Genomic DNA, 10607 nt, shown 5'->3' with positions numbered 1-10607 from the left:
AGGAGAATCGCTTGAACCAGGGAGGCGGAAGTTGCAGTGAGCAGAGATCATGCTACTGCACACCAGCCAGGGCGACAGTGCAAGACTCCGTCTAAAAAACAAAAAAAACCCCAACGAAACAAAAAATTAGTTTTCTTCACTTATGATTTACTCAAAACTAGCATTGATCATAAATTTCTAAAAAAAGTACTATTTGAAAGTTAAAGTTAGATTAGAATTAAAATAGTTAAAATGGGTTAAATGTATACATTTTTAGTCAAGTCAAAAATTTAACTTTAGAATCCATAATAACCCAAGAATACGATAAAAATATTATGAAAAGAAAGCAATAGACCATGCTACCTGTAGGTTGGGCTTTAAAGTCTTTTTGAATATATTACAGCTTCAATATAAGTCTATCAATATCTTTTTGAAATCCTGCAGATTTTTATAGGATGGCTTTCACATCTGGATTTCTCTTAATATTGATAAAGGAAGAAGAGTTATTTTCTATGTATTTTTTTAACTCATTATGACAGAAGGTAAATATTTCAGCTAATACAAAATTATCTAAGTTTTCTTTGTTTCTTGGTTCTTCCTACCTCTAATCCCAAACAATCCATGTGGATCATTCTGGATAGATAATAAACAATTATTTTAAACACAAATTCAATGAATAAATCTTTAATAAGAATTTCTCCATTTTAAACAATAATAAAATATCTTTAATACATGCCTAAACCCCTCTGTTATTTATTCATCAGGTAACAAGGCCACTAGGGAAAACATATTTTGATGATTTTAAAAATATGCCTAACAGCTAGGTGCAATGGCACACACCTGTAGTTCCAGTTACTCTGGAGGCTGAGGCTGGAGGATTGCTTGAGCCTAGGCATGTGAGAAAGCCTGGCCTACATAGCAAGACCCCCATCTCTAAAAAATAAATACATACAATGCCTAACATAAATTTTTTAATTGAACTAATTGGTTAATTAACAAGTTAACTATAAAAAGGCAGCAGCCACTAGTAATGGTTACAAGGAAAAAATTAATAAAAAGGTAATGAGGTAGCGCACGGTGGTTCATGCCTGTAATCCCAGCACTTTGGGAGACCGAGGCAGGCGGATCACTTGAGGTCAGGAGTTCAAGACCAGCCTATCCAACATGGCAAAACTCCGTCTCTACTAAAAATACAAAAAATTAGCCAGCAGTGGTGGCGGGCACCTGTAGTACTAGCTGCTCAGGAGGCTGAGGCAGGAGAATCACTTGAACCTGGGAGGTGAAGGTTGCAGTGAGCCAAGATCATGTCACTGCACTCTAGCCTGGGTGACTCTGTCTCAAAAGAAAAAAAAAAAAGTTAATGGGTGTAAGAAATATATAGCCAGAATAAATAAAATGGAAGAATGTTGAATCTTAAGGTCCTAATGTACTCAAAGGGTTAGAAAGATCAAAATAATGTGATCTATATCTGTATCTATCTATCTACTATATATATAGAGAGAGAGAGTTTTTTGAGACGGAGTCATGCTCTGTCGCCCAGGCGGGAGTGCAGTGGTGCAATCTCAGCTCACTACAACCTCCGTCTCCCGGGTTCAAGCAATTCTCCCTCCTTAGCCTCCCAGGTAGCTGAGATTACAGGCACCCGCTATCATGCTCCGCTAATTTTTGTATTTTTGTAGAGACGGGTGTCAGCATGTTGGCCAGGCTGGTCTTGAACTCCTGACCTCAGGTCATCCGCCCGCCTCGGTCTCCCAAAGTGCTGGGATTACAAGCGTGAGCCACCACGCCTGGCCAGTATATTTTTTTAATAGGGGAAACCATGTCATAAACACCGATCCTTGAAGCTGGACAACTCTTAACCATCTCTCATTAACCACCACTACGCCCCCTGCTGTTCACTTGGTTAATCTACGACATTGTATAGCCAAGGGCCTATATAATGCATGCCCGGCCTATTCAGCTGTCCTTCAAATCCATTCCACACCGTGGAATGGAATTGTTTTCTCCAGATGGCCTCCATTTCCTCTTCACAAGCATCCAACAGTGTTTTGATTTTCCTCAATAAAAAAAAAAATTCTTCTCCCTTTTCCTTTCATTAGACTAAGCGTTTCTATTAATATTTCCTCACATTGGTGTTAACAGTCCTCTAATTTCAGAGCTTTCTTATCTCTGGTCTTAAAACATTTTCTTTTATCGGCCGGGCGCGGTGGCTGGTGCCTGTAATCCCAGCACTTTGGGAGGCCGAGGCAGGCGGATCACTTGAGGTCAGCAGTTTGAGACCAGCCTGACCAAGATGATGAAACCCTGTCTCTACTACAATTACAAAAATTAAGCTGTGTGTGGGATGGTGCACACCTGCAATCCCAGGTACTCAGGAGGCTGAGGCGGGAGAATCGCTTGAACCTGGGAGGCGGAGGTTGCAGTGAGCCAAGATCAGGTCACTGCACTCCAGCGTGAGCGAGACAGTGAGACTCCGTCTCAAAAAAAAAAAAATTTTCTTTTATCATTTGGTAGGACACATGTTCTTACATCCCAGTTTTCTTCCATATCAAATACTATATCTTTGTTCTTGAGAAAGGAGCCAATGCCTGGAAATTTAATAGCAATAATAATAATCAAAACCTCAATAGCTAATTGCTCTTGAGCACATATGCACCAGGCACTATTTTGTACCCAGCCCTCTCTTTAGTGTTTTAAGTGTAATTCATTCACTTAATCTTCTCAACCACCTCATGGGGTAGGTACTATTAACAGCAACTTTTTGCAGGTGGGGAAACTGAGGCATAGAAAGTGATTTGCTTAGCTTGACATGACAGAACTAGCAATGTGGGAGCTGGGAGTCCAACCCAGGCAGTGTGGCTTCAGAGCCTGTGCTTTGATCCCCTCACAACTATGGCCAAACTGTATAGCTATAGTGTAGTCAAATTACATCTATGGACAACTGAAGAAGATAAAGGAAACCAGAATGTGTGATGGAAGCAAGTGCCAGCATTCTGTCAATTTGTCTGCCTCTGTGGAGTACAGTACAGGAAAACAAAATCTTCCAAGCATATATTCTTGGTATTTGACACTTTACTATATCTCTACCAAAGTCTTCAAAATGGAAAAGCAGGGCTCCAAATTCACATTCACTTGAATTTTTATTGTATATAATGCTTCACAGTATTTAGAGCCTCAGTCACAATGAATAGTATCCCATCAGCTGAACTGTCTTAAGTCTTAACCATCATCTAACTGTTCGGTTGAATGAAGGCAATGATGATCATAAGTGGAGCTGAAATGACAGAGAAGCTCATTTACTCTGAGATATGAGGCAGGGACGATTATTTCCCATGAAATGAACCTAATTTTTTCCCTTAATCTGAAATTGATTACTTTGCATTTTTGGTATATTAACTTGGTGTTTAAGGTGTAAATTACAAGAAGATCAAATACACTTTAAACTCTCTGAGACTCTTATTTTTCTTTGTTAATATCTGACCATATCTACTAATTCACATGAAATAGTTGCTTGTAATTTAATATGATGTACTGTCATCTGGATATCTGCTACTTTTTCCAGCCTAAACTGGTTTCAATAAAGCACTTGACTTTAAGAAATACTCACCATATCTAATCTTCTAATTTTTTTTTTTTTTTTTTTTGAGATGGAGTCTAGTTCTGTTCCCTGGCCTGGAGTGCAGTGGCACAATATGGCTCACTGTAACCTCCTCCTCCTGGATTCAAGAGATTCTTCTGCCTCAGCGTCCTGAGTAGCTGAGACTACAGGCACACACCACGACACCTGGCTAATTTTTGTATTTTTGGTATAGATGGGTTTTGCCATGTTGACCAGGCTGGTCTTGAACTCCTGACCTCAAGTGATTCTCAGCCTCAACCTCCCAGAGTGCTGGGGTTACAGGCGTGAACCATCGTGCATGACCTGACTCTTCTATTTACATAAACTTTAAAAAAGATTTTATTTGTAATTGACACATAGTAATAGTACATGTTTATGGGAAACAGTGTGATGTTTCAATACATGTGTACATTGTATAATGGTCAAATCAGGGTAGTTAGCATGTCAAGCACCTCAAATTTTTATCATTTCTTTATGGTGATAACTTTCAAGATCCTATTTTATAGCTATCTTGAAATATATACTATATTAACCTTAAAGATATGTAGGATAGGTATTAAATACTAAAATCCCTTCCCAAATCATATGTGAATGAGAGAAAAAACTAGCAGTTATCCTTAGAAATTTTTTTTTATGCAACATTTGTAACAAATGGTGTTGTAACATTTGTTATAATAAATGGGTTTCAAACATAACATATGAAACATTTTATTTAGAAGGATACTTGAAAATCACTATCAGTCAATAAATTCCATATTTTAGAGTTACCCACTGCCCTTCAAAAAACCATGGCTGTTGGTTATGTAAAGACTTGAATGTAAAATAACTAAACTTCTTTGTAGAACACAAGATTTATGTGTATGGGTTGTGAGCTGTACTAATATGTTGATAACTTCCAAATAGCTTAATCCTATTTCAATCATATTTTTAAAACACTTTTCTCTCTGATACTTAATTTTAAAAATAACAGAGAATAGTCAGTAATGATTTTAGTTTCATTTTACCTTGACATTATTTCTAGATCAACATTATATAAAATCAGGCCACTTAAAACTGTGACAATGAGGATTCTCAGTCTGCAAACTAAAACAGTGCCTTTAGCCTACCAAATGAAAATCCAAATCAACTTGACTCCTCCAGTGTTGACGAACACATCAACAGGTATCTATAGATAAAGGAATAAATAAGGTAATGTAATTTACATTGAGGGTGCCATTTTGCTTACATTTTGTGAGTTTTAGTAATTTTATTTTACTTATTTACTTATTTTTTTGAGATGGAGTCTTGCTCTGTCGCCCAGGCTGGAGTGCAGTGGTGCAGTCTCAGCTCACTGCAACCTTTGCCTCCTGGGTTCAAACAATTCTCCTGCCTCAGCCTCCCAAGTAGCTGGGATTACAGGTGCCCACCACCACGCCTGGCTAATTTTTGTATTTTTAGTAGAGACGGGGTTTCACCATGTTGGCCAGGCTGGTCTCAAACTCCTGACCTCGTGATCCACCTGCCTCAGCCTCCCAAAGTGCTGGGATTACAGGCATGAGCCACTGCATCTGGCCGAGTTTTAGTAATTTTTAAAGTCCTAGCTAAGTAAGTAGTTAGATGTCATAAGCAATGTATATTTGCTATTTGATACTTTACTATCTCTATCAAAGTCTTAACTGGGACCTAAAATTAGTAGTACCCTACTTTCTTTCTTGATTCTATAAGAATCAAATATATATTGTGGACTGACTTCAGTTTCCTTAGCTTCAAACTGGGAGGCACTTTGGTTAGCTACCTCATTAAGATGGGGTCAGAAGGAACACAGGCATGCCTCGTTTTATTGTGCTTTGCTTTGTGGCACTTTGAATTTATGGCATATTCTTACAAATTAAGGTTTGTGGCAACCCTGAGTGGAGCAAACCTATTGGTCTCATTCCTCCAACAGCATATGCTCACTTCGTGTCCCTACGTCCCAGTTTGGTAACTCTTGCAATGTTTCAAGCTTTCTATTCTTGTATCTGTTACAGTTATCTGTGACCAGTGATTTTTGATGCTATCATTGTAATTTTGGAGAGACATCATGAACCACCCCGGTATAAGACAGTGAACTTAATCATAGAAGTTACGTGTGTTCTGATGGCTCCACCAACCCACTGGCTATTGCAGTCTCCTCTCGCTTTCCCTGAGACATGACAGTATTCAAATTTGGTCAGTTAAGAACCCTATCATAGCCTCTAAGTGTTCAAATGAAATGAAGAGTTGCAGATCTGTCATTTTAAATCAAAACCTAGGGGCTGGACACTGTGGCTCATGCCTGTAATCCCAGCACTTTGGGAGGCCAAGGCGGGTGGATCATCTGAGGTCAGGAGTTCAAGACCAGCCTGGCCAACATGGCAAAACCCTGTCTCTACTAAAAATATAAAAAATTAGCTGGGTATGGTGGAGCGTGCCTGTAATCCTAGCTACTTGGGAGGCTGAGGCAGGAGAATCACTTGAACCAGGGAAGCAGAGGTTGCAGTGAACCCAGATCGCACCATTGCACTCCAGCCTGGGCAACAAGAGCGAAACTCCATCTCAAAAAACAAAACAAAACAAAATAAAATAATAAATACATAAATCAAAACCTAGAAATAATTAAACGTAGTAAGGAAGGCATGTTGAAAGCTGAAGTAGGCCAAAAGCTAGTCTTCCTGCACCAAACAGTTATCCAAGTTGTAAATGCAAAGGTAAAGTTCTCAAAGCACATTCAAAATGCTAGCTACTCCAGTTCCAGTGAACACACGAATGATAAAAAAGTGAAACAGGCTGGGCACAGTGGCTCATACCTGTAATCTTGGCACTTTGAGAGGCTGAGGTGGGCAGATCACTTGAGGTCAGGAGTTCGAGACCAGCCTGACCAACATGGTGAAACCCTATCTCTACTAAAAATACACACACACACACACACACACACACACAAAGCCAGGCGTGGTGGTGTGTGCTGAACCAAGATCGTGCCACTGCACTCCAGCTTGGGCAACAGAGTGAGACTCTATCTCAAAACAATAAAAATAAAAAAAGGTGAAACAGCCTGATTGATGATGTGAAGACAGTCTCTGAGTGATCTAGATAGAAGATCAAACCAGCTGTAGCACTCCCTTAAGGCAAAGCCCAATCCAGAGCAAGGCACTAACTCTCTTGGATTCTATAAAGGCTGAGACAGGTGAGGAAGCTGAAGAAGAACACTTTGAAGCTTTAAGAGGTTGGTCCATAAGGTTTAAGGAAAGGAGCCATCTCCATAACACAAAACTGCAAGATGAAACAGCAAGGGCTGATACAGAAGCTGCAGTAAGTTATCCAGACCATCTAGCTAAGATCATTGATGAAGATGGCTACACCAAACAACAGACTTTTTGCATAGATGAAACAGCCTTCTATTGGAAGAAGATGCCGTTTAAGACTTTCATGGCAAGAAAGGTGAAGTCAATACCTGACTTCAAAGCTTCAAAGAACAGGCTGACACTCTTGTTAGGGACTAAAGCAGCTGGTGACTTAGGTTGATGCCAGTGCTTAGTTACCATTCTGAAAACCCTAGGGCCTTAAGAATTATGCTAGGGTTGGGTGTGGTGGCTCATGCCTGTAATTCTAACAATTTGGGAGGCTGAGGTGGGTGGATCACTTGAGCCCAGGAGTTTGAGACCAGCTTGGGTAACATGTTGAAACCCTGCCTCTCCATAAAAACAACAAAAATTAACCAGGCATGGGTGGTGGCATGCACCTGTAGTCCCAGCTACTTGGGAGGCTGAGGTAAGAGGATCACTTGAGCCCGGGAGGTAGAGGCTGCAGTGAGTTGTGATCACACCAGAATGAGGCTGTCTCAGAGAGACAGACAGAGAGAGAGAATTATGCTAACTTTACTCGGCTTGGACTCTATTAATGGAACAACAAAGCCTCGATGACAGACAGCACATCTGTTTATGGCATGGATTACTGAATATTTTAAACCCACTGTTGAGACCTACCGCTCAAAAAAATATTTTTTCAAAATATTACTGCTCATTGACAACACACCTGGTCACCCAAGAGTGCTGATGGAGATGCACTGAGACGAGTGTTGCTTGCATGCCTGCTAACACAACATGCATTTTGCAGCCCATGGATCAAAAAGTAATTTTGACTTTTTAGTCTTATTATTTAAATAATACATTTTGTACGGCTATAGGTGCTATAGATAGTGATTCTTCTGATAAATCTGCACAAAGTAAGTACATTGAAATCCTTCCAGAAAAGCTTCATCATTGTAGATGGCATTAAGAACATTCATGAGTCATGGGAGGAGGTGACAACATCAACATGAACAGGAGTTTGGAAGAAGTTGATTCCGACCCTCGTGGATGACTTTGAGGGGTTCAAGACTTCAGTAGAGGAAATAATTTCAGGTGTACTGGAAATATGAAGAGAACTAGAATGAGATGTGAACTCTGAAGATGGGACTGAATTTCTGCAATCTCATGATCAAACTTGGAGAAGGAGTTACTTCCTCTGAAGGAGCAAAGAAAGTGTTTTATTGAGATGCAATCTATTGTTAGTGAAGATGCTGTGAACATTGTTGAAATGACAACAAAGGATTTAGAATATTACATCAACTTAGTTAAAGCAGCAACAGGGCTTGAGGGGATTGACTTCAATTTCGAAAGAAGTTTCACTGTGGGTAAAATGCTATCAAACAGCATCGCATGCTACAGACGAATCTTTCATCAAAAGAAGCCTATTGAGGTGACACATTTCACTGTTGTCTTATTTTAAGAAATTGCCACAGCCACCTCGACCTTCAGCAGCGACTACTCTGATCAGTAAGCAGCCATCAACATCAAGGCAAGACTGTCCAGCAGCAAAAAACATTATGACTTGATGAAGACTCATTAGCATTTTTCAGCACCAAAGTATTTTTTTTGCGCTAGGCATGGTGGCTCACTCCTGCAATCCAAGCCAGTCTAGAGGCTGAAGTGGGAGGATTGCTTGAGCCCAGGAGTTTGAAGCTGCAGTGAGCTATGACCATGCCACTGCACTCCAGCCTGGGTAACAGAGCGAAAGCCCATCTCTAAAGAAAAAAAGAGCTGGGTGCGGTGGCTCACACCTGTAATCCTAGCACTTTGGGAGGTCCAAGTGGGTGGATCATCTGAGGTCAGGAGTTCGAGACCAGCCTGGCCAACATAGTGATATCCCATCTCTATTAAAAAATACAAAAATTAACTGGGCATGGTGGCACATGCATGTAGTCCCAGCTACTCAGGAGGCTGAAGCGGGAGAATCTCTTGAACCTGGGAGGCGGAGTTACAGTGAGCCAAGATCACACCATTGTACTCTAGCCTGGGCAACAGAGTGAGACTCTGTCTGAAGAAAAAAAAAAAAAAAAGAATTTTTTTTTTTTTTTTTTTTTTTTTTGAGACGGAGTCTCACGCTGTTGCCCAGGCTGGAGTGCAGTGGCGCGATCTCGGCTCACTGCAAGCTCCGCCTCCCGGGTTCACGCCATTCTCCTGCCTCAGCCTCCTGAGTAGCTGGGACTACAGGCGCCCGCCACCGCGCCCGGCTAATTTTTTGTATTTTTAGTAGAGACGGGGTTTCACTCGATCTCCTGACCTTGTGATCCGCCCGCCTCGGCCTCCCAAAGTGCTGGGATTACAGGCTTGAGCCACCGCGCCCGGCCAGAAATTTTTTTTAAAAAAAAGAAAAAGTATTTTAAAATTAATGTATATACTTTTTTATGAACACAATTCTATTGTACACTTAATAGACTACAGTATAGTGTCAACATAACTTTTATATGCACTGGGAAACCAAAAAACTTGTGTGACTCACTTTATTGCAAAATTTACTTTACTACAGTGGTCTGAAACCAAACCCTCAATAACTCTGAGGTATGCTGCATTACAATACTCATAAATCCTTTAAAAATATTTTACATAGCACATTTTAAATAACTACTGTTAGAAGCCCCTATTGTACAAAACAATGAATTTTATTTATTTTATTTTTGTTATGGAGTCTCACTCTATTGCCCAGGCTGGAGTACAGTGGTGTGATCTCGGCTCACTGCAACCTCTGCCACCTGGGTCCAAGTTATTATCTTGCTTCAGCCTCCCGAGTAACTGGGATTACAGGCACCCGCCACCATGCCCGGCTATTTTTTCTATTTGTAGTAGAGACGGGGTTTCACCATCTTGGCCAAGCTGGTTTTGAACTCCTGACCTTATGATCCACCCGCCTCAGCCTCCCAAAGTGCTGGAATTACAGGCATTAGCCACCGCACCCGGCCCCAAAACAATGCATTTTTAAAAATAAAAGCCAGGCATTATATTTTTCCTAAAGGATTATCTGGGTATTAACAAAAATCATCCAAATGTCTATTGAAAATCTGTATAATCCTAGATCTCATAAAAATAAGTTTAAGAAAATTATGCACAAAATTTCCTACATTTTTCTTTGAAAATTCCACAAGCATCCCAAAATTTATTCATCGTGCCAGATGGTGTTACCATACTCCACACAGTTTCTTTATATATAGTAGCATCCGATTTGGCAATATGCCCCCAAAAATGTTTAATAAATTCCTTTTGATATTTATTTGGGTCAAAAAACAAACCAGAACCAAAAGAACAAATAAAGACCTATAAAATGGACATCTTCAGTTATCTTTAGCCAACGTACAGGGTTTCTAGGTTCTCTCCATTTTCCATCTAAATGCCAGTAAGGTAAGGCTGCCAGAAAGAGGTTCTAGGACACACTTCCAAAGAATTCTGGTGGCCGTAGAGTATAATCTAATGTCTCTGCCGTTTTACTTCTTATACTGTCTGATACAGAATAATTAACAAATGTATAGCGTGTAGCTCACGCTGCCGCGCTACAAGGTTAGACATAATCTTTATGGATAATAGGAAGCCCAATTTATAAAATGCCATTAGTGTTCATTATACTCTCAAATAGCTACTTTTCAATACTATACAGCCACATAATACTGATAAAATACTATTCAATTGTGTGATATGTTAAT

Source organism: Macaca thibetana, chromosome 16 (assembly GCF_024542745.1).
Source record: "Macaca thibetana thibetana isolate TM-01 chromosome 16, ASM2454274v1, whole genome shotgun sequence".
NCBI lineage: Eukaryota > Metazoa > Chordata > Mammalia > Primates > Cercopithecidae > Macaca > Macaca thibetana.
The sequence above is the reverse complement of the archived record's forward strand: the minus strand, read 5'-3'. Positions refer to the sequence as shown.